General features: G+C 42.3%; 1 pseudogene across 1 annotated transcript in view; it reads right to left on the reverse strand.

The window, feature by feature from the left end:
• LOC106579178 (myosin-binding protein C, fast-type-like) overlaps positions 1–25088 on the reverse strand; it is a 56619-nt pseudogene extending 31531 nt beyond the window's left edge. Inside the window, exon 1 of the transcript XR_006760751.1 lies at positions 24976–25088. The product of XR_006760751.1 is annotated as a myosin-binding protein C, fast-type-like (transcript). The remainder of the gene's footprint in view (positions 1–24975) is intronic.
• Positions 25089–25486: the final 398 nt, after the last annotated feature.

A 25486-nucleotide genomic window follows, 5' to 3' on the forward strand; every position in this document is an offset into this window, starting at 1 on the left:
AGGGGTATTGGACAGGGGACCGACTTTGGATTGGCTGAGGCAGAAAGCTGGTAAAAGAACCCTCTAATCTGAAATAGACGCATCAGGCATATCATATAGCTGGATCCCAATGATTTCTCAGGCCTGACTACATTACTGTGGCGGCTGGAAAAGGGACAGTGTATTATGTCCTTGCTGAAGTCATGTCAGTTCTCCCTGAGTTGCCCATCATTGTCTTAAATAGTTAAAGCTGACCTCTGCTGCAGTCCTCAGCCAGGCTGTCTCTTTCTACCCTAAAGCTCCTGCTAAAGTACATTTTTCAAAGACATTTTCGGATTCAATCCAGGAAGACCTTTGATCGATCTAAAATATATACGTTGACCATCCTTATGTTCTTCTTCACAGCAATTTAGATTACACTTTGTTTCACTGTCTGCTTTTTACCTGGTGTCTTTGTCTAATAATGACATTTTACATGGATTACAACTTTTGTTACCAACTTTTGTTTCTTTCGGTTTCATAATGCACTGTTTGATACCAGGTATTGTGTTGACTTCCGTGTGTTTAGGTAAGTATCAGATAGAACTAATGGTTATCACATAACACCTTTCAGTACATTCCTCACATTTTCGTTTTTTACATCTGCTTCAAAAATCTATGTAAAAATACATCCTGCAATACGAAGTAATTGGATAATACAGACAGCAGGGTATTATCTGGCTACCATCGTGGTGTGAATGCCCCTGATACCCTGTTAGAGGAGTAGGTGTAAATCTGTAAAACACGCTTCAGTATGCCAGAAGAGTCCAGTGCATTAGGGAAATGGAGGCTCCTCCAGTCCTAGTGCCATGGCACAGCTGGGGCACTAACACCAACTCACATTGTATCCATACTTGAGATTATGATTTAGTATGTGGTGTTCCTGATGTAAAAGAGATACTGAGACTTCATAACACCTACTTTTCCCAATGAAGAAAAAAAAACGAAACTCATCTGATAGGTTGGAGTTACTGAGGGCATGACTTGGTTCAACATATAACGGCCTCTGCTGATCCCTGAGTTACGGGTGTAGAGCTATCGTGATGACCGTATTACTGCCACACCAGCAGTCAGGAGCTAGCCATGTGTGTTTTCTGCGTGACCAAAACAGGATGACGTTCTATTTTTAGCTGATATGGGAATGAATACACAAGCAGCATATCAAACTGGCATAATGTTTTTTACACTCAATATTTGCAGGGCATATTTTCTTTATTATAAATCTGATTATTTCACATGGTGATGTGGTTAACTTAAAAGGCTAGCTAGCTTGCTATGTTTTTATCCAGGCTAAAGCAAGCTAGCCAGGCTGCCAACTAACGTTAGCTACTACTAACAAGGGAAGGTAAAATGAACAGACAAAAAAAAACGTTGCTATTTTCCCTTTGTGAATGGGAGTGGGACCGGTGAGGATATCATGTTACCAAAATGTGTAAATCCCACTCCACCCACGCACGTAGAACAACGGAGTGTAGATTGTAACCTTAAGATGTTGGGAGGCTCTGAGCACCAGAGCAGGCACGGAGTGAAAGAGACATCAACCACTGTTAACTCGTACTAGTAGACTACGCACGAGGATAGTTTAGCAGTGCAGACGTGGTTTTGTCGTCCTCTCGCATCCTTTTTGTATTTTTTGTCTTTTATTGTATATATTTCAATTTATTTTCAATCTCTTTTCCATTTTTTAATTAAATATACCTTCCGGTAACCCGCCTCACCCAATGTGATACGGATCAGCTTTTTTTTATTCCTTATAGCCAGAACCTCCATCAGAAGCTAGCCATCAGAAGCTAACCAGCTAATTAGCTACTAGCTATTTAGTCATTGTCAGCCACTGCTAGCGGCCTTTACCCTTTGCACAGACACCAGACGTTTTTTTTTTTGTTGCCTGGATAATACTTGCCAGCCTGCCAGCATCGGACTGTTTTCTCCATTACAACGCCGGATTCCTGCCAAAAGCCCTGGACCTTTACTCCTGATCATCACAGCTAGCTAGCTGCCACCGAGTGACCCAGTCCCGAAGCTATCCCTGAGCCAGGCCCACCTCCCGGCCTACACAGTGATCACCTCCTGGATCCTACCCCAACACGGATTGAATCCTCTACTCCACCGGATCCTTGCCCGTAAGCTCCGGTCCTTTACATCGGATCATCGCTGCTACCGAGTGGCTATAGTGGCTAATTCCCCTGCCCCAAAGCTAGCACCAGTTAGCCGTGAGCCAGGCGCATCTCCCGGCTAGAAAACTAAATTACTACAACTACAATACCTCTTTCGCCATCTGTCCCGGACCCTTTGCCAACACGGCTCCCCGCCATACCACCATGACTGGTCAGCTATCCGCTGTGCCCTCAACCGGCCTTTGCCGGACGTCGGAGCAGAAGCTACTACTAACCCCGGCCTGCTAACTTTAATCGCCGTGTCTCCTGCGTGCTAGCGCAACTACCCCGCGGCTTCCCTGCTCCATCTATTGCTGTTCACTGGACCCTATGATCACTTGGCTACATAGCTGATGCCTGCTGAACTGTTCATTAATGGGGAGGCAGGTAGCCTAGTGGTTAGAGCGTTGGACTAGTAACCAGAAGGTTGCAAGATCGAATCCCTGAGCTGACAAGGTAAAAATATGTAATTCTGCCCCTGAACAAGGCAGTTAACCCACTGTTCCTAGGCCGTCATTGAAAATAAGAATGTCTTCTTAACTGACTTGCCTAGTTAAATAAAGGTAAAAAAATCACGGTACTACATTTTGTTTATTTTTGTTTATCGAACTCAGGCCCTGTGTGTAGCTAATCGACCCTCTCTGCCCATTCATCGCCATTTTACCTTTTGTTGTTGTCTTAGCTGATTAGCTGTTGTTGTCTGAGCTAGCTCTCCCAATCAACACCTGTGATTGCTTTATGCCTCGCTTTATGTCTCTCTCAAATGTCAATATGCCTTGTATACTGTTGTTTAGGATAGTTATCATTGTTTTAGTATACTGTGGAGCCCCTAGTCCCACTCAACATGCTTCAGACACCTCCTTTGTCCCACCTCCCACACATGCGGTGACTTCACCCAGCATCACTAGCGCGTCCGGAGATGCAACCTCTCTTATCATCGCTCAGTGCCTGGGCTTACCTCCACTGTACCCACACCCCACCATACCCCTGTCTGTACATTATGCCCTAAACCTATTCTACCACGCCCAGAAATCCGCTCCTTTTATTCTCTGTCCCCAACGCACTAGACGACCAGTTTTGATAGCCTTTAGCCGTACCCTCATCCTACTCCTCCTCTGTTCCTCGGGTGATGTGGAGGTTAACCCAGGCCCTGTGTGTCCCCAGACACTCTCATTTGTTGACTTCTGTAACCAAAAAATTATTGGGTTCATGCATGTTAATATCAGAAGCCTCCTCCCCAAGTTTGTTTTACTCACTGCTTTAGCACACTCTGCCAACCCTGATGTCCTTGCCGTGTCTGAATCATGGCTTAGGAAGGCCACAAAAAAATCAGAGATTTCCATACGCAACTGCAACATTTCTGTCAAGATAGAACTGCCAAAGGGGGAGGAGTTGCAATCTACTCCAGAGATAGCCTGCAAAGTTCTGTCATACTTTCCAGGTCTATGCCCAAACAGTTCGAGCTTCTAATTTTAAAAAGGAATCTCTCCAGAAATAAGACTCTCACTGTTGCCGCCTGTTATAGACCCCACCCCCCTCAGCTCCCAGCTGTGCCCTGGACACCATATGTGAATTGATTGCCCCCCATCTATCTTCAGAATTCGTTCTGTTAGGTGACCTAAACTGGGATATGCTTAACACCCCGGCAGTCCTGCAATCTAAGCTAGATGCCCTCAATCTCACACAAATTGTCAAGGAACCCACCAGGTACAACCCTAAATCCGTAAACATGGGCACCCTCATAGATATTATCCTGACCAACTTGCCCTCCAAATACACTTCTGCTGTTTTCAATCAGGATCTCAGCGATCACTGCCTCATTGCCTGCATCCGCTATGGGTCTGAGGTCAAACGACCACCCCTCATCACTGTCAAACGCTCCCTAAAACACTTCTGCGAGCAGGCCTTTCTAATCGACCTGGCCCGGGTATCCTAGAAGGATATTGACCTCATCCCGTCAGTCAAGGATGCCTGGTCGTTCTTTAAAAGTAATTTCCTCACTTTAAAGTAATTTCCTCACTGTAAAAGTAATTTCCTACTTCTCAGACAGAGTTCAGTGTGTCAAATTGGAGGGCCTGTTGTCCGGACCTCTGGCAGTCTCTATGGGGGTACCACAGGGTTAAATTTTCGGGCCGACTCTTTTCTCTGTACACATCAACAATGTCGCTCTTGCTGCGGGTGATTCCCTGATCCACCTCTATGCAGACGACACCATTCTGTATACATCTGGCCCTTCCTTGGACACTGTGTTAACTAACCTCCAAACGAGCTTCAATGCCATACAACACTCCTTCCGTGGTCTCCAACTGCTCTTAAACGATAGTAAAACCAAATGCATGCTTTTCAACCGTTCGCTGCCCACACCCGCCTGCCTGACTAGCGTCACTACTCTGCACGGTTCTAACTTAGAATATGTGGACAACTACAAATACCTAGGTTTCTGGCTAGACTGTAAACTCTCCTTCCAGACTCATATTAAACATCTCCAATCCAAAATTAAATCTAGAATTGGCTTCCTATTTCGCAACAAAGACTCCTTCACTCATGCCGCCAAACATACCCTCGTAAAACTGACTATCCTACCAATCCTCGACTTCGGCGATGTCATTTACAGAATAGCTTCCAATACTCTACTCAGCAAACTGGATGCAGTCTATCACAGGGCCATCCCTTTTGTTACCAAAGCCCCTTATACCACGCACCACTGCGACCTGTATGCTCTAGTCGGCTGGCCCTCGCTACATATTCATCGCCAGACCCACTGGCTCCAGGTCATCTATAAGTTGATGCTAGGTAAAGCTCCGCCTTATCTCAGCTCACTGGTCACGATAACAACACCCACCCGTAGCACGCGCTCTAGCAGGTATATTTCACTGGCCATCCCCAAAGGCAACACATCCTTTGGCCGCCTTTCCTTCCAGTTCTCTGCTGCCAATGACTGGAACGAATTGCAAAAATCGCTGAAGCTGGAGACTTATATTTCCCTCACTAACTTTAAACATCAGCTATCTGAGCAGCTAACCGATCGCTGCAGCTGTACATAGCCCATCTCAAATAGCCCACCCAATCTACCTACCTCATCCCCATATTGTTTTTATTTACTTTTCTGCTCTTTTGCACACCAGTATTTCTACGTGCACATCATCATCTGCTCATCTATCACTCCAGTGATAATTTGCTAAATTGTAACTACTTCGCTACTATGGCCTATTTATTGCCTTACCTCCTCACGCCATTTGCACACACTGTATATAGACTTTCTTCTTTTTCTATTGTTATTGACTGTATGCTTGTTTACTCCTTGTGTAACTCTGTGTTGTTGTTTGTGTCGCACTGCTTTGCTTTATCTTGGTCAGGTCGGAGTTGTAAATGAGAACTTGTTCTCAACTAGCTTACCTGGTTAATAAAGGGGAAATAAAAACAAAATAAAAAACTTCTTGCTAGTTATTTATCATCCAATCCGATTATAGTACCTGTCTTAACTGCATCAAACTGAGAGAAGATAGCCTGCAAATAACTTCATTTGGATTATAAATAGCACCCTACCTGTTGGCTTTTGGTCGTTGTAGCCTTTCCTTCTCATTTCTCTTTTAATTCTGTCATTTTAATTACATCTTCAATTGATTAGATATCTCCTAACCTGCTTGCCACACAAGCAGAGCAGCAATGCATTTGCATGACAGTTACTGGCTGACAAAATTTCATGACCCCCCACAGCCCTACTAACGTCTCAAATGAACTACCGGAGTGAACTGTGACAGGACTGTTGACCCAGTGAGCATTAATTCACTGATTAACAACCTGTCTTTGGTTGTCCATATGAACTTCAGCTATAGAGTAGCACCCTGTTTGACACTTCTGGCTCCACAGTGATTATTAGCCACTGATTGGTCAGATGGTTTCTGTCACATCCTGACCAGCAGAGGGAGCAATTGGATTAGTTTTGGTCAGGATGTGGCAGGGTTTTTGTGTGTGTGTGAATGGTTGTGTTGGTGATTAGGACTCCCAATTGAAGGCAGGTGTGTTGAGTTGCCTTTGATTGGGAGTCCTATATAGGAGTGTGTGTTTTTCTTTGGGGTTGTGGGTAATTGTTTCTGTTCAGTGTGTTATGCTGTCAGTACTGTTGAGCTGTCGGTATTTTCTTGTTTTGTAGTGTTCCAGTGATCTTTTTTTGAATTAAATGATGCTGAACACTAACTCTGCTGCGTTTTGGTCCACTTCTTCTCTCCATGACGACAGTTGTGACAGAATTACCCACCAAACCAGGACTAAGCAGCAGAGGAAAGAGGAGGAAGGATGGACGTGGGCAGAGATAAGGAGGAGCGTTTCCAGGGCTATGGAAGAGTTTAGTAAACCCGGGAGGCAGCCCCAATAATTTTTTAAGGGGGGGCACAAAGTCTATTTGGCGGGGCGAGATTGGAGCCCCAGGCCAGCTCCCCGTACCCTTGTAGGGCAGACTGGACAGGTCCCGTGCTTTGGGGTTGGGGCTGTGGTGAGGCCTGGGATTTTCAGGCCGGTAGGCACAGTACCAGCGCCCCGCATGTGCCAGGGCGAAGTAGGCATCGAGCCTGAAGGGGTGATGCCAACCCTGCGCTCAAGACCGCCGGTGCGCCTCTACGGTCCGGTGTTTCCCGCTGTGCGCACTAGCGTGGAGGTGTGTGTCTCCAGGCTGGCACGTCCAGTACCAGCCCCACGCATCAGGCGTCTAGTGCGTCAGCCCAGTCTCGCCAGTCAAGAGTCACCAGAGCTGCCCGCCAGTCAAGAGTCGCCAGAGCTGCCCGTTAGTCAGGAGCTGCCAGAGTGGCCTGAATGCCCGGGTCTGCCAGAGTGGCCTGACTGCCCGGGTCTGCCAGAGTGGCCTGACTGCCCGGGTCTGCCAGAGTGGCCCGACTGCCCGGGTCTGCCAGAGTGGCCCGACTGCCCGGCCCAGCCCGAGTGGCCCGCCTGTCCTCCGGCCCAGCCCGAGTGGCCCGCCTGTCCTCCGGCCCAGCCCGAGTGGCCCGCCTGTCCTCCGGCCCAGCCCGAGTGGCCCGCCTGTCCTCCGGCCCAGCCCGAGTGGCCCGCCTGTCCTCCGGCCCAGCCCGAGTGGCCCGCCTGTCCTCCGGCCCAGCCCGAGTGGCCCGCCAGTCCTCCGGCCCAGCCCGAGTGGCCCACCTGCCAGGGTCAGCCCGAGTGGCCCGGCAGCCCGGCGCAGCTATCAGCGCCGCCGAAGTGGGCGACGCCGAAGGTGGAGCGAGGTCCACGTCCTGCACCTGAGCCACCTCCAGGATAGGTGGGTTGGGGAGGGAGGGTGTAGCACAGTGCCGTCGTTGACGGCAGCCACCCTCCCTTCCCTCCCTTATTGTTTAGGGGTTATTGTTTATTAGTTTTGTTGGGGTATTGGGGATTTTTTGTTGTGTTTTCTTTTTGTAAGGTGCATTACGGGGTCTGCACCTTGAGGGGGGGTACTGTCACATCCTGACCAGCAGAGGGAGCAATTGGATTAGTTTTGGTCAGGATGTGGCAGGGTTTTTGTGTGTGTGAATGGTTGTGTTGCTGATTAGGACTCCCAATTGAAGGCAGGTGTGTTGAGTTGCCTTTGATTGGGAGTCCAATATAGGAGTGTGTGTTTTTCTTTGGGGTTGTGGGTAATTGTTTCTGTTCAGTGTGTTATGCTGTCAGTACTGTTGAGCTGTCGGTATTTTCTTGTTTTGTAGTGTTCCAGTGATCTTTTTTTGAATTAAATGATGCTGAACACTAACTTTGCTGCATTTTGGTCCACTTCTTCTCTCCATGACGACAGTTGTGACAGTTTCATTTCAGAGAGACAAATAATCATGTTTTTTTGCTAAATGCTATATACTGTAGACACCTCACTTTCAGAGAAATAACTAGTACTGCTAGGTTTTACACAGTCAAATGAAACAAATAACAACATTTGTAATAAAGAACTGTACAAATAATACATTTGTGACATCAATATTTAAAGTGGAACTGACAGCATTTTAGCAGCATGAAACATTATTCAAATCGGTTCATATACACCCCCAGGAAGAATATGACACTTATTAAAACATTTTCTGACAAGCAAGCGCTTAAAATGGTCTTTTTCACGTTTTCAGAAATTCTTAGAATGTTTGGGAATTATATATTCTAAGGCATTTGTGACAATTCTACAGCAATATAGAGTGGGAAAGCGGCCGTGCGTTTAGACAATAGACACTGCAGTAAATAAAACCTAATAAAAACATCTGTCTTTTCCAGGACCGGAGTCTACGCAGACCGGTGCGCCATAGCCAATCAGATTTACAGTAGGCCTTTATAAAAACAAGCTATTTGCCACACAGGCCTGCCATCATTCACTTTGAACTGGACTGTGTGTTTAAAGGCAGTTGCAACAGCATTACTTTACATCATTAGAACGCATTCGCCAAAAGCCACAAAATTCAACTGAATGGATTTCTGCAAATATGTTAATACCACAGGAGTCCTTTTAGATTTGGGAACTTTACAGTCCCATTGATCAAACAACAATGAAAAGGTAAGCCTTCTCTCCCTCAGTTATGCACATCAACAACAACAAGATCAACAACTAATGCTAGCCAGAGCAAGATGAGCTAAAATCTAACGAAGGAACATTAAATAAACCCTCGCAAACTTTTTCGCTAGCTGGCCATCAAAATTGCTCTGATAAACGATGGGGAATTGTAGCCTACTCGTCCTTCTGCAGCTTGCCTGCCAAAAACCCTGAATTAAAATAATGATTGTGCCATTATACAATACATAGCCAACCACATATTACACATAGCAGAAAAACATTGAAAAAATACTGATTCAAGATATCTTTGGTACATAATTGGTCTAGCCTAAATCAAAAAGTGGCAGATTTAGCCTACATTTATAGTGGATTTGTTTTAGATTTCGAATAGCCTAGTAATAGGGTATTTTTTTAAATGTCATAATTAATAGACTGACACATTACCTTATACCTTATATCTCACCACCATGAGTTTCCATCTACTCCCCTCTCTCCTTCATTGCTTTCAACTCAATTCAAATCAATTCAAATGGGCTTTATTGGCATGGGAAACATATGGTAACATTGCCAAAGCAAGTGAAATAGATAATAAACAAAAGTGAAATAAACAATAACAATATTACAGTAAACATTAAACTCACAAGTTTAGGCACATTTCAAATGTCATATTATGGCTATGTCCAGTGTCATAATGATGTACAAAAGTAAATATGGGTTGTATTTACAATGGTGTTTGTTCTTCACTGGTTGCCCTTTCAGAGAGATGTCAACATTTTCATGAAATATGTTTCTATTGATGTTCCCAAACAGATTTAACTTGGTTTCCCAAATTAAGCACTGGGTAGCAGCAGGAACACAGTTGGACAGCCCATGGCATTCAGAGTTTGAGTGGTATATCACCTGTGGTGCAGCGAAATTACCAGAACCGGAGTAGCCTACCCAACATGAGTGAAAAATGTACATGCGGAAAAGTGGCTTCCATTCACTATTCCAGTGTATATGGATGACATGTATTTTTAGTCTTGCCCCTGTTCTTGCCCATTTGATGACAGGCCATTCTAAATCAAAACGAATTTAACATATTAGTAAAGACAAGATTAAATTGAGAATAGTCTGATGGGTGAAAATATGATCACTTGGTGAGAGAACCACCTGTGTAGCCTGAGGCAAGGAACAGAGCCAGTGTTTCATTTGAGCAGAACAGGTTCCGGCACTTCTCCGTTTTGGACTGTTTTGTTGGATCCGGTACCTCTCGTGACATGAAAAATCTTTTTAATTTGAGTTGCCTCTTTGTTAGTTATCCTGCCCCCACAAAAAAACATAATGTGGAAAAGTAGATTTTCAGCCCTGGCCTAATATTCTAAGAGTTGATTTGGGTTGGGCCGGCCCGGGTTTATGATTTGCGCAACATTGTAACCTATGTTTGAGACCAACGCGTGGCCGTGGCTTTGTGAGAATTGCGGCAGTATCTCTCACATTACTAGAATGAGATTAACTTTCTATGTTCTTTCTCCCTGTCTGCTCTGATAGACATGAGCCTGCAGTTCTCATCTCTCCAGCGTTGACCATCATTTATTTCCTTAGAGAACCATAGCCGTGCAAAGGGTTCTGAAGGAACTGTGGCACCCCTGATGAATTGAAATACATTTACCAAAGTTATAGACTTACTGCTGTCTGTTCAGAAATAAATTAAATCATTCAGAATAGCCTACTACACCATGAAAAGGCCTATAATTAAGCCACAGAGGATCAATAGCTTCTTTTAAAAAATAGCCTCACTGTGGATTGTAGCTCAATAACAAGGCATAGCCTACAATCGGGAACACACAGCAAATATGTCAGTGAAATAACAGCATGCAGACCAAACAGGCCTTTCGCAATATTTCAAATACAATCGATTGCTCACCTGCCTGTATTATGTGAGTAACGTTAGTCCTAGTGACCGTGTGGACACTAAGCTACATACATCTATGGCTATCTATCGATCCGTTTCTCGTGAAATAATCCTATGCGAAAGTTTGCCGGCTAGAGTATGTATGTTTGAGGCAGCACATAACTCATTGTCTCACTGTACCTTAAACTTTCATTTGATCTCATTTAGTTTCTTAATCAAAGACAATCGCTGTTGAAAGCGCAGCATTTTGATTTATTTATTTTGACTAAGGCTTTGATTTTGCTGTTCCACTTATGGCAATCTATAGCCCACATGATAGTTTGGCCACCTGTAGGCTATTTTGGATACTGTTACTTGCAAGTTAGACACCGATCCTGTCTACCGATATTTGTGTATATGTAAATGCATTTTTCATTGGGGCTCTCCTTGATGTATAACGTTTTTTTTATTGTATTTTTAAATGTTATTGATGGACATTCTGAACTACCGTGGTTTACGTTGGCCTTAATTGGTGATGTTGCTCACTGATGGTCCTCAGTCACATTCACTTTATCTTGGACTCCACTATGACATTGGAGTCTAAAACTATCACTCTTCTCTTCCAATTTCACTCTTGTTAAATTGTTGCACTAGCTGAAGAGTTTAGACCCATGGTTCGTTTGCTTAATTGTATATATCCAAAATGCTAGTTGTCCGTTTGTATACTGTTATTTAATTGTTTCCACCTAAGGACATTTGTAAAAATTTACCAAGACAGGGGCTGACCCTTTTCATAGCCTACTGGTTAATTTCGAATGTTTCTCATTATCTCAGCCATGTGGCAACACCTAGTGGACTTCATATTATGGCCATTGAACATTATGTTGGCATTATCCAAAGATTCTTGTGCTCTGTTTCTGTTTCTCTAAAGGTTTTTTATTTATTATTCAGATGTTTTTTTTCATGCTGCTCCTCTCTCAATCTCTCTTTTCCTTTTTCTCCATTTGACATTTTGGGGCTTCCAGTCAGACTGGTGACATGGAACTCTTACACATACGGAAGTTCACAACTTTTTAAATAACTTGGATATTCCATCTATTGATATGGACATGAGTAAAGTTCTGGATAACCCTCTGCATCTAGATGAGATAACAAAGGGTCTAAAGTTAATGCAAAGTGGCAAGGCCCTGATGGCTTCCCCATTGATTTTTATACAAAATTCTCAGATCAACTATACCCCATACTATTAGATATGTTCACTGACTCGTTATCACATGGCTCTCTCCCCCTGACGCTAACTCAAGCCTCACTTATACCCAAGAAAGATAAAGATCCGGCAGAATGTAGTGGATATCAGCCCAGTTCACTTTTGAATGCTAATGTTAAACTATTAGCTAAGGTTCTAGCATGCCTGTTGGAACCCTGCCTTCAGTGTGTCATATCTGATGATCATCAAAGGGCGACAACTGTTTTCCAATGTACGCCGTCTTTTGAGCATTAAACTCGCTCCTTCTGTCTCTCCAGACCACAAAATTGTTGTTTCTCTTGATGCGGAGAAGGCTTTCGACCGGATGGAGTGGGATTATTTAAGATTTGGTTTTGGGTCCAATTTTATCTCATGGATACATCTCCTCTATTCTTCTCCTACGGCTAGCGTACACCAACTCTCAACATTCAAAATACTTTTCCCTCTCCAGAGGGACCTGTCAAGGTTGGCCAATGTCCCCGCACCTTTTTGCAGATATGATAGAACCGCTTTACTTGGCCTTCAAATGATCATCATCATTCACTAGAATCCACTGAGCTGGTGAAGAACACAAAGTGTCACTATATGCAGATGATCTACTATTATATATCACTAACCCTGAGAACTCTGTCGATAACATACTGCATATTTTAAACACATTTGGATCATTCTCAGGTTACAAATGGAAAATTCAGAAAAGTTAATGTTTTCCGATCAACCCCGCTGCCACGCAAATTCCGCCTGGAGCCCTGCCTTTCCGTCTGTCGCCCTATGGATTTTCCTATTTAGGCGTGAATATAACACATTCTCTGGCTACCCTCCATAAAACTAACTTTGCAAGTCTAGTTACACGAGTTAAAGCAGACTTACAATGCTGGGATAGTCTGCCTTTCACCTTAGCTGGCAGAATCCAATCTGTTAAAATGAAAATTTTACCTAGGTTTCTATACGTTTTTCAATGTCTTTCGATCTTTCTGCCAAAATCATTGTTTACCAAGTCGGATAGGCTCATCAGTAATTTTATCTGGGCAGGATAATCACCTAGGATACGTAGAGCAATATTTAAAAGAAGGAGACAAGATGGAGGATTGGCACTTCCAAATGTACTTTTTTACTATTGGGCAGCCAATATTCAAAAGATTATGGTCTGGTGTAATGCTTCAAGTACCAACTGGTGCTCATTAGAAGCACACTCCTGCCAATCATCCTCCCTTTCTGCTCCTACTTGTGCTCCTTGTGTCCTTCAAAGTATACTGGAAACCCCATTGTGCTCTCTACTTTGAAGATCTGGAGACAATTTCGTCAACATTGTAGACTTTCTGCCCCATCTCTTCTAAGCCCTATCTGAAACAACCACCTATTTTTACCCTCCAAACTCGACCAGGCTTTTGTTTTGTGGCGAGAGAGAGGTTTGGTATGTTTCAAAGATTTATTTTTAGATGGGAAGTTTGCCCATTTTAATGATCTCGTAGCTAAATGTAATCTGTCTCATTCTAATATTTTCCGTTATTTTCAAGCCTGCAACTTTGTTCGCTTTCATTTTCCCACCTTTCCTCAACTACCTCCCAAGACATTGCTAGTAGATATTTCTAGATTATATGACATTATGCTTTCCTCTGAACCCTCTCCAATAAACAAAATCAAGACAAACGGGTAGTGAACTTGAACATACAGATGACTGATGGGAGGAGGGCCTTCGTAGTGTTAACTCCACATCCTCATGTGCTCGATTGAGTTGAATTCAGTTCAAGGTCTTGCACAGAAATCACTACACCAAAGAAAAGCGTACAAAATTCCTCCCTGACACAAATTACATGTGATAGATGTTCAATCACTTCGGCACACCACGTCCATTATGTTTATTCATGTTCTAAGCTTTCTGAGTATTGACCTTCGTATTTTTATACTCTCTCTAAAATTCTAGATATCGACCTGCAGCCTTGTCCTTTGATAGCTATTGGAGTTCTGTCATTGTTGCCTAGTCTCACTAAAAGTAAAGCAAATGCTGTAGTGTTTGCTTCCCTCATAGCCCGCCGGCAGATCTTGCTTAATTGGAAATTCTCCAAACCTCCCACTGTATCAGCCTGGTTGAAAGATCTCATGTCTTTTATACACTTAGAACAATTTTTAAACACTTTGAGAGGTTGTACTGATTACTTTTTATTGAGATGGCAGCCTTAAATGTCCTTTTTTGAACAGTTGCCTTCTATTGATCAGGAGTAAGAATTTTGGCCAACAGGGGATATGAAATGGTGTGGGAGGGAAGGGACAGTATGTTGTGATATTTTTATTTTATTTTTGTGTATATGTATGTACAGTGAGGGAAAAAAGTATTTGATCCCCTGCTGATTTTGTACGTTTGCCAACTGACAAAGAAATGATCAGTCTATAATTTTAATGGTAAGTTTATTTGAACAGTGAGAGACAGAATAACAACAACAAAAATTAAGAAAAACGCATGTCAAAAATGTTCTAAATTGTTTTGCATTTTAATGAGGGAAAGAAGTATTTGACCCCCTCTCAATCAGAAAGATTTCTGGCTCCCAGGTGTCTTTTATACGTAACGAGCTAAGATTAGGAGCACAGTGCTCCTAATCTCAGTTTGTTACCTGTATAAAAGACACCTGTCCACAGAAGCAATCAATCAATCAGATTGCAAACTCTCCACCATGGCCAAGACCAAAGAGCTCTCCAAGGATGTCAGGGACAAGATTGTAGACCTACACAAGGCTGGAATGGGCTACAAGACCACCGCCAAGCAGCTTGGTGAGAAAGTGACAACAGTTGGTGCGATTATTTGCAAATGGCTGAAACACAAAAGAACTGTCAATCTCCCTCGGCCTGGGGCTCCATGCAAGATCTCACCTCATGGAGTTGCAATGATCATGAGAACGGTGAGGAATCAGCCAGAACTACACGGGAGGATCTTGTCAATGATATCAAGGCAGCTGGGACCATAGTCACCAAGAAAACAATTGGTAACACACTACGCTGTGAAGGACTGAAATTCTGCAGCGCCCGCAAGGTCCCCCTGCTCAAGAAAGCACATATACATGCCCGTCTGAAGTTTGCCAATGAACATCTGAATGATTCAGAGGACAACTGGGTGAAAGTGTTGTGGTCAGATGAGACCAAAATGGAGCTCTTTGGCATCAACTCAACTCGCCGTGTTTGGAGGAGGAGGAATGCTGCCTATGACCCCAAGAACACCATCCCCACCGTCAAACATGGAGGTGGAAACATTATGCTTTGGGGGGGTTTTGCTGCTAAGGGGACATGACAACTTCACCGCATCAAAGGGACGATAGACGGGGCCATGTACCGTCAAATCTTGGGTGAGAACCTCCTTCCCTCAGCCAGGGCATTGGAAATGGGTCGTGGATGGGTATTCCAGCATGACAATGACCCAAAACACACGGCCAAGGCAACAAAGGAGTGGCTCAAGAAGAAGCACATTAAGGTCCTGGAGTGGCCTAGCCAGTCTCCAGACCTTAATCCCATAGAAAATCTGTGGAGGGAGCTGAAGGTTCGAGTTGCCAAACGTCAGCCTCGAAACCTTAATAACTTGGAGAAGATCCCTCCTGAGATCCCTCCTGAGATGTGTGCAAACCTGGTGGCCAACAAGAAGAAACGTCTGACATCTGTGATTGCCAACAAGGGTTTTGCCACCAAGTTCTAAGTCATGTTTTGCAGAGGGGTCAAATACTTATTTCCCTCATTAAAATGCTAATAATTTTATAACATTTTTGACATGCGTTTTTCTGGATTCTTTTGTTGTTATTCTGTCTCTCACTGTTCAAATAAACCTACCATTAAAATTATAGGCTGATCATTTCTTTGTCAATGGGCAAACGTACAAAATCAGCAGGGGATCAAATAATTTTTTCCCTCACTGTATGTATGTATGTATGTATGTATGTATGTATGTATGTATGTATGTATGTATGTATGTATGTATGTATGTACAGTCGGAAGTTTACATACACTTAGGTTGGAGTCACTGAAACTCGTTTTTCAACCACTCCACACATTTCTTTTTAACTAACTATAGTTTTGTCAAGTCGGTTAGGACATCTACTTTGTGCATGACACAAGTAATTTTTCCAACAATTCTTTACAGACAGATTTTTTCACTGTATCACAATTCCAGTGGGTCAGAAGTTTACATACACTAAGTTGACTGTGCCTTTAAACAGCTTGGAAAATTCCAGAAAATTATGTCATGGCTTTAGAAGGTTCTGATAGGCTAATTGACATAATTTGAGTACCTGTGGATGTATTTCAAGGCCTACCTTCAAACTCAGTGCCTCTTTGCTGACATCATGGGAAAATAAAAAGACATCAGCCAAGACCTCAGAAAAACAATTGTAGACCTCCACAAGTCTGGTTCATCCTTGGGAGCAATTTCCAAACGCCTGAAGGTACCACGTTCATCTGTACAAACAATAGTACATAAGTATAAACACCATGGGACCAAGCAGCTGTCATACCTCTCAGGAAGGAGATGCGTTCTCTCCTAGAGATGAACGTACTTTGGTGCGAAAAGTGCAAATAATCCCAGAACAACAGCAAAGGACCTTGTGAAGATGCTGGAGGAAACAGAAGTATCTATATCCTCAGTAAAACGAGTCCTATATCGACATAACCTGAAAGGCTGCTCAGCAAGGAAGAGGCCACTGCTCCAGAACCGCCATAAAAAGACAGACTACGGTTTTCAACTGCACATGGGGACAAAGATCGTACTTTTTGGAGAATGTCCTCTGGTCTGATGAAACAAAATAGAACTGTTTGGCCATAATGACCATCGTTATGTTTGGAGGAAAAATGGGGAGGCCTGTAAGCCAAAGAACACCATCCCAACCGTGAAGCACGGGGGTGGCAGCATCATGTTGTGGGGGTGCTTTGCTGCAGGAGGGACTGGTGCACTTCACAAAATAGATGGCATCATGAGGTAGGAGAATTATGTGGATATATTGAAGCAACATCTCAAGACATCAGTCAGGAAGTTAAAGCTTGGTCGCAAATGGGTCTTCCAAATGGACAATGACCCCAAGCATACTTCCAAAGTTGTGGCAAAATGGCTTAAGGACAACAAAGTCAAGGTATTGGAGTGGTCATCACAAAGCCCTGACCTCAACCCTATAGAAAATTTGTGGACAGAACTGAAAAAGCGTGTGCAAGCAAGGAGGCCTTAGCAACCTGATTCAGTTACACCAGCTCAGTCAGGAGGAATGGGCCAAAATTCACCCAACTTATTGTGGGAAGCTTGTGGAAGGCTACACAAAACGTTTGACCCAAATTAAACAATTTAAAGGCAATGCTACCAGATACTAATTGAGTGTTTGTAACTTCTCACCCACTGGGAATGTGATGAAAGAAATAAAAGCTGAAATAAATCATTCTCTCTACTATTATTCTGACATTATTTCACATTCTTAAAATAAAGGGGTGATCCTAATTGACCTAAAACAGGGAATTTTTACTCAGATTAAATGTCAGGAGTTGTGAAAAACTGAGTTTAAATGTATTTGGCTAAGGTGTATGTAAAGTTCCGACTTCAACTGTATGTGTATATGTATGTGTACATATGTGCATATAAATGTATATATTTATAATTTTTTACATGTATGTATAGGGCGATAAAAGGATATGCCTGTTACATTTGTAATTTGTATTTCTTTATATGTCCAACAACAACAACAAAAATATATAAAGAATCATCCAGCTCCCTATACAGCAGTGATGCATGCCCTTGGGCAGCAGTGGAGCCACCCACACAACCTGGCACTTGAGCAGATCGCCCACACGATGAATGCTGCGGACGTCTGCCTGGATGATCCAAAGGGTCTCCGCAGATTCTCCATCCTTGCCCACTCGATGGTGAGTGTCCTGATCTCACAGACCTAGTGAATTGGCTCCAGATTGAGGCAGAGTGTCAGGGCAGGGCACAAGCGACCAGAGAGAGCCGTGAGCGTATGCCCACAGAAGAGATGGGGCACTAACATTCTCCACGGAACCGACCAGAGTCCACCCTGGGGAAAGCCAGCCTCGCCACTTCGATATAGGTTTAAGGACTAGCTCCAGCGCTACTCTACTTACTCCTAGACGAGGAGGAGCGCTGCACCAGATGTGACCGATAGCACTCGGCAGAGTTGTGCAACCTCAAGAAACTCTGCAACATCTGTGAGGGACGCCACCTCCACGTCCTTCACAAGATCTAAGTCAAGGAGACCATGACCAGTCACCTTGTCACAGCCCCCAAGAGCACAGCGCGAATGGGACGGCTAAGCTGCAATGGCCAACTGCTCCTCAAGGTGGCCTACTGGTCCCACCCATCTCATCACAGCCAAAATCACAGGAGGCATAACCCTAGGAGCACTGGAATGCAGCTGGCTAAAGACCTTGCACAAACCTCCTCCTGCAGACCAGGAGTACTCAAGCCAAAGCAAGACAGCCACATGATCAAGACCAAGCTTGAGGACTACAAGGTACCTAGTCTAAGGAACATCGATCGGATCGTAGCCACACCACTGGTCTGATTTAATAAGAGTCAGCCAGCCCATACCATAAAATTATTTAAAATATGTACTTTTTATTTGTACCTTTTATTTAACTAGGCAAGTCAGTTAAGAACAAATTCTTATTTACAATTGACGGCCTACATACAAACAGATACTGTATATTTAGTTACAGTCTTGCTATCTTTAGCTCAGAGCATGTGATCTACTGTAGCACTGGTGCAACATGGCCATACACAGACACTTATAAGGCTTCTTTTATGGACGCATCTGGAGGAACGGTTAAGCCTTGTGGTAAATCAATGTGATTTTAAATGACAGTCCTGATAATAGGATTTATTAATACAACTCATTTCTTTACTTTTCATTTGAGAAATGCTGTGTAGTGATGATAGGGAGGTCATTGACACCCAGTGTATGTAGGCCAGCGAAACAAAATCTAAATTTTAATCAATTTTAAATCCAGGCTGCAACACAACAAAAACTCAAGCGGTGTCAATACTTTTTGAAGGCACTGTATGTCTTGAAAGAGTGACATCATATTGGGAGAATGCCTTCAAAAGCAATCAATTCAATGCAATTCTCCAAAAGTATTGGGACAGTGACTGAATGGTCCTTTGAGTCCAAGTTCTTTTAATTTGGAGGGGCAGCTGTTAAAATCCCTCTCCCCCTCAGCTAGAGTTGATTACATTTATGGCCAGTCTGCTGCGTGAGGAAGGGCTCTCGCTGCCTTGGAAGTGTGAAGAGTCTGTTTACAGGTCACGCCTCTGACCTCTCAAGGGACCTTCCACCCACTAATCAGCCCCCTTGACCTTGCCCACCTTGGCCCTGAGCCAATAGGAACTTTAGGCCGGGACTGATGTAATAGTCAGCCCATATCATACAATTATTTTAAATATGTACATAGAAACAGATACTGTATATTTAGTTACAGTCTTGCTATCTTTAGCTAAGAGCATGTGATCTGGTGCAACATGGCCATACACAGACACGTAGATGGCATCTTTTATGGACGCATCTGGAGGACGGTTAAGCCTTGTGGTAAATCAATGTGATTTCAAACGACAGTCCTGATGATAAGATTTATTAATCCTACATGGGGAGGCAGACATATCGCCTGGTCTGTTGCCCTAACAACAAAAAATGTGCCACTGTCCCAATACTTTTGGAGCTCACTGTAAGTTGCCATGAAGAGAGCCTTGACAGAAACAAGACAGATAAGGAGGTAAAGTATAAACCTACAATGGGGAGTCCCTTGACTTATTCCACATTATGTTGCGTTACAGCCTGAATTCAAAATTGATAAAATATTTTTTTCTCAACCATCGACACAGTACCCCATAATAAGAAAGTGAAAACAGAATTTTTGAAAATGTATAGACATTTTTTTAAGAAATAACTAATTTACATAAGTATTCACACCCATGAGTCAATACTTTGTAGAAGCACCTTTGACAGTGATTACAAGAGTGTGTCTTTCTGGGTAAATCTATTTAAGTGCTTTCCACAACTGGATTGTGCAACATTTCCCCTTTATTCCTTTTCAAAATTCATCAAGCTCTGTCAAATTGGTTGTTGATCATTGCTAGACAACCATTTCCAGGTCTTGCCATAGTTTTTCAAGTATATTTATGTCAAAATTCTAACTCAGCCACTCAGGAACCTTCACTGTCTTCTTGGTTAGCAACTCCAGTGTAGCTTTGCCCTTGTGTTTAAGGTTATTGTCCTTCTGAAAGGTGAATTCATCTCCCAGTGTCTGGTGCAAAGCAGACCGAATCAGGGTTCCCTCTAGGATTTTGCCTCTGCTTAGCTCCATTCTCTTTATTTTTTATGCTGAAAAACTCCCCAATCCTTAACGATTACAAGCATACCCATAACATGATGCAGCCACCACTATGTTTGAAAATATGGAGAAATGTACTCAGTAATGTGTGGTATTGGATTTGCCCCAAACATAATACTTTGTATTCAGGACAAAAAGTTAATTGCTTTGCCACATTTTTTGCAGTATTACTTTAGTGTCTTGTTTCAAACAGGATGTATGTTTTGGAATATTTGTTAGTCTGTACAGGATTCCTTCTTTTCACTGTCAATTAGGTTAGTATTGTGGAATAACTACAATGTTGTTGATACGTCTTAATTTTTCTCCTATCACAGCCGTTAAACTCTGTAATTGAGCAGTTTCCTTCCTTTCCAGCAACTGAATTAGGAACGATGACTGCATCTTTGTAATGACGGTGTGCGTTGATACACCATCCAAAGTGTAATTAATAACTGCACCGTGCTCAAAGAGATATTCAGTGTCTGCTTTGAATTTTTTTTTTACCCATCTACCAATAGGTGCCCTTCTTTGCGAGGCATTGGGAAACCTCCCTGGTCTTTGTGGTTGAATCTGTGTTTGAAATTCACTGCTCGACTGAGGGACCTTACAGATAATTGTATTTGTAGGGCACAGAGATGAGGTAGTCATTCAAAATCATGTTAAACACATATTGCACACAGAGTGAGTCCAAGCAACTTATTATGCAAAGTTTTTCTCCTGAACTTATTTAGGTTTGCCATTTCCCAAGACATTTGAGCATTTCCTTTTTTAATAATTATGACATTATGGGATATTGTGTGTAGGCCAGCGAAACAAAATAAAAAATGTTATCAATTTTAAATCCAGGCTGTAACACAACAAAAAGTCAAGCGGTGTCAATACTTTTTGAAGGCACTGTATGTCTTGAAAGAGTGACATAATATTGGGAGAATGCCTTCAAAAGCAATCAATACAATATGGGCCAAAAATGTAATAGTGGCAAGAACACTGGAATAATGATGTTTTTTGAGTGCCACCCTTTTCCTTTTCTGGTTTCAAGAAGTGCATTGCACAAGCCATGTTGAGGAAAACAAAATAAAGATTTACAGGAAGCATGAGAGAGGATGATGAAGAGTTCATTTTGCCGCCATAATGTTTTGCAGAGATGAAAGGAATTATGGCCAACAAACTGTCATCTCTACATTTAATTTGACATTTTAGCAGTAGCTATTATCCAGAGGGTTAAGTGTCTTGCAGAAGGGAATGTCAACAGATTTTTCACATAGTTGGCTCAGGGATTCAACCCAGCAACCTTTCAGTTACTGGCCCTATGCTCTTAACCACTAGGCTACCTGCCAACCTTTGCTCTCTCCCTATCTCTCTCCACTTATGTTGAAAGCAGACCTGTCAAGTTTTTGAGAGAGGAGTCGGGAAATGGTGGGATGAGAAACTAGTTGAAATAGGAAGGGTTGGACTATATTTTTTGAAAAAGTACAGATGAAAGATCTTAATTTGAGCCAGTTTGCTACAGCAGGAAAATAATCCCGCAGCAACAGGAAAAAGGAATTATTATATTGATTGTAATTAATGGACAGTTTTGTAGGGGTTGATACATTTTCATAAGGGACATTTCTGACATTTCTAAGTGGAAATTACTAACTTCAGAAGCCTTTTTAAACCTCAAATACACTACAAGATCCTACATCTGTAGAGACAGAAGGAGGATTAGATCATGATTTATAGCAAATTATATTGCAAGTTGGATACGATAAAACCTTATATGCCGGCGTGATATCATATTAATGTGGATGGAGTAATGTAGATGAGAAAAAAGGTTAGAGGTGAAGTCGGGATATTTTTAACTGGGAGAAGGGGGAAGAGAGAGATCAGTGATAAAAAGAAAGAAATGGTCTTGTGGTTACCTAATAATGGAACGACACAGAAATGCAAGACCCCCCCAAGGCATTGATAAGTAGTTTGAAGGACAAACGGGTAAAATATACACAGAGTAGATTACTCTGTATCCTGAGTAGCTAAAATGACAGGCAGAAAAGCTGCCCCAATGTATGTCAATCGTTTATGAATGATTATAAACTCCGTAAATACTTGGTACAAATGGGTATTTCCTGTTTTTTTTTATCTTTATGGCAGAAGTTTGTTATTAAACTGTAATGTATTTTCACATTTTCAGAGTATTTTCATACTGAAATAAACTGTTTGTATCTGTCCTTCAAAATGATATTATATTTAGAGTTTTTTTCTGGTAAGCCTAATGTACAGGAACCCGTCAATCAGGAAGGGTGGTGGTTATTTGAGCTGTGCAGTCAAAGGTTAGCGGTTGAGTGAGAACGGGGCCAAGAAAGGTCTAAGATGGTGGCGGGGGTTCCGACACGGCAAGGGGATATCATATCTATCTTAAGGCCCAACCAACAGTAAATTCAGGGTGAAAAAGGATGGCTCTGGGAGAACGCGAGTAGATGAAAGGAGGTGAAAGTTTATGGGGGTTACAGTGGTCACTGTATCATAGGTGACAGATGGTAGGACAGAAGTCCTGAAATCTTGGAAATGTGGCAATAGGCCTTCACAAAGATAAGGAGCTGTGGGAGCTTCAAAACTTAGTAGTGCTTAATGTGTATTACATTTCAAGACTTCATAGACTGTCATTGAAGACTAACACAGTGTAAAACAGACAGCGATACGTGTCAAAGGAATATAGAGATTTTTTGTCAGAGGGAAAAGGTGGTAGAGCAACGACGACAGAAAGACAAGGCCAATTGTTCTGTCTTGAAATCAACGTGGTGTCTTCAAAACTCATCTCCCTCTCACATTCTGGTTTTCTAGTCCCTCTCTCAGGTTACCGTCAGCGTTGTGATTTACGGTAACACTTAGTCAAAGTGGATGTTAAAAAGGAGGACAGATCGCTCTTCAGAGGAGAGGAAGCCAACCATATATTGAAATCCGCCATAGACACACATCACTAAATATAGTGTGTGAAGTTTTATGACAAGATTGAAGTCATGACATACCCAAACGTTACTGGGTTACTAAGTGTCAGTCTAACTTTGATGGGTAGGAAAAGTTGGGATTCAAACGCCATGACGCTACCAAGCTTATTTTCGATATGTTGTCATCAGCTAAATGACATTATCATAAACAACAGTATATTTACCAACTTTACGACAGTCCTGCGGAGTAACCAGGAAATGAAATCTTCCAAGACAGGCATTATTCCCAATGCATGCCTTCCCTAGCATGCATGTGTGTATAAATCAAAGGTCTGGAGCGAAACCAGCTAGCAAATGTGGAACAAAATCAAATGGAAGTAAACCTTGAAAGAAAATGTTTTTGTGTTTTTCAGGACAGGTGCAGAAAATGTGTGAATATTGGTGAGGTATATGCTTTTGTATGAGCTGTAATATTTGGAAAAAACTGAGGAGCGATTAAAATACACGTACTTCTGGACACGTAACTAGTAGACTGAATTGACATAAGTGTTATGACCACATATCAGATAGTAAATTATAGAGTAGATAGTGTTCCAATCCATTGGTTGTGATGTCAGCTCAATTTGTTACATTTCTATGTCTCATACAAATACAATTTCCGGGTTTGTCATGGTATCAATATATCAGAGCTTATAGTCCACATTTTGTATGTTCTTGTTGGTTTTTTTTACCTTTTGAGGGAGCATATATCTGTATGAAATCACAGAATGCGACTTACACAGAACTGTACTATTCACAATTATTTTATTTATTTTTACAAAACTTCCCCCTGATACTGTACAATTGATTTGATAAAACTTAACGACTGCTGAGTTTTCCATAGCAAAGCCATCACGTATGATCATTTATTTCACATGTACAAGAGCCTGCACTTTTAAACTTGTACACATCATCAGTTTCCTAGGGCATATGTAAGCTATACATCGCTTATGACTGCATCACCTGATTAGCTCATCTGATTCTGTACACATGCATTTGGTCACCCTATAGTGTCATACACCAATAGTAATTATCTGGATCAAGTTCATGTTGTGTTGCAGTGACGAAACTGAGAGGGCAATGAGATTAGACCCTCTGTATGTGTAGTAATTTTTCTCAGCAAACTAGTCCCTCAAACCACTTCCCTTGCACCTGTCATCTGTTCCTCTCTCCATCTTCTGACATGACATACAGTATGTACTAAGCTCTTCCTCCATTATTTTGTCCTCTCCAACCTAAGATATGCAGTACATTTTCACATCAGGTTGTTGCTACCTGGAACCAAATTCCATGCAGTCTGGTTAAAGAAATGTACTGTAGCTTACTAACAGTATTATAAATGACATCTGTGTGCACTGTTTGGAAATTGCTCTCGCATTGAATGTATTTTCATTCATATTCAGTAGTGCAGTCCGTATTCATATTAGCTATGCATTTGCTCAAAACAATCACTTTCGAAACTGTTTAGTAAATTGACAACTCAATTTACTAAATTCATGAGAAGACAACAATTATGACTTTCAAATAAAACATTTCTGTGAGGAATTTTGGAGATACATCCCACTCCTTTCTCCATATTTAGACAGAGTTCTTTATGAAGTAGTCTTTACTAACAACAAAATAACTCTATGCACATTAACGTAAATATATATCAGAATGCATGTTCAACACTGCAACAATATGTCTACGGTACGCCACTTTTGCAAAACAAATGAACAATTATCTAAATATCTAACAACTATGTAAAAATTCTATCACATTTTACAATTTAGCGCTTTACACCCTCACATCTTAGATATGCATCCTCTAACAGAAATACTTTCCACATACTGATTCAAATTAATGATATTTCAGGTGCATACCTGCATCAGCGGCTTCAGGCATGACTATCCCAGTGGCTATCCCAGTGCCTTCTCGTCTCGGCTGGAAGTCTGAGGGCTTGCTGTGCTTATTCCTTTTATTTCTCTCTCTCTCTCTCTCTCTCTCTCTCTCTCTCTCTCTCTCTCTCTCTCTCTCTCTCTCTCTCTCTCTCTTTCTCTCTTTTTTTTTTTTTTATTCAAAGCTCTCCTGGCACTTAAGTCACCCACCCACCAGGGAGGAAGGTAGGTAGGGAGAGAGGGAGAGGGGGAGAGAGAGAGAAAGGGAGAGGCTGTCACTTGAAACCAATGAGGATTCCAAGGAAACGAAGTGAGAGGCAAGAGTGATAAGGTGGGGGAGACAAGAGAGGGTGAGAAGGTGGAGAGTGGTGAAAGGGGTTTATTTTACCATGAGATTGGTCGACGTATTAAACTTGTGGAATACTTGTCATGTTAGAGGGAAACTATGCTGCGAGCGTAGCAACATCTGCTGCTTTTCTAGCACTTTGACTTGCAC

Source organism: Salmo salar, chromosome ssa19, assembly GCF_905237065.1.
Source record: "Salmo salar chromosome ssa19, Ssal_v3.1, whole genome shotgun sequence".
In the NCBI taxonomy this organism is placed as follows: domain Eukaryota; kingdom Metazoa; phylum Chordata; class Actinopteri; order Salmoniformes; family Salmonidae; genus Salmo; species Salmo salar.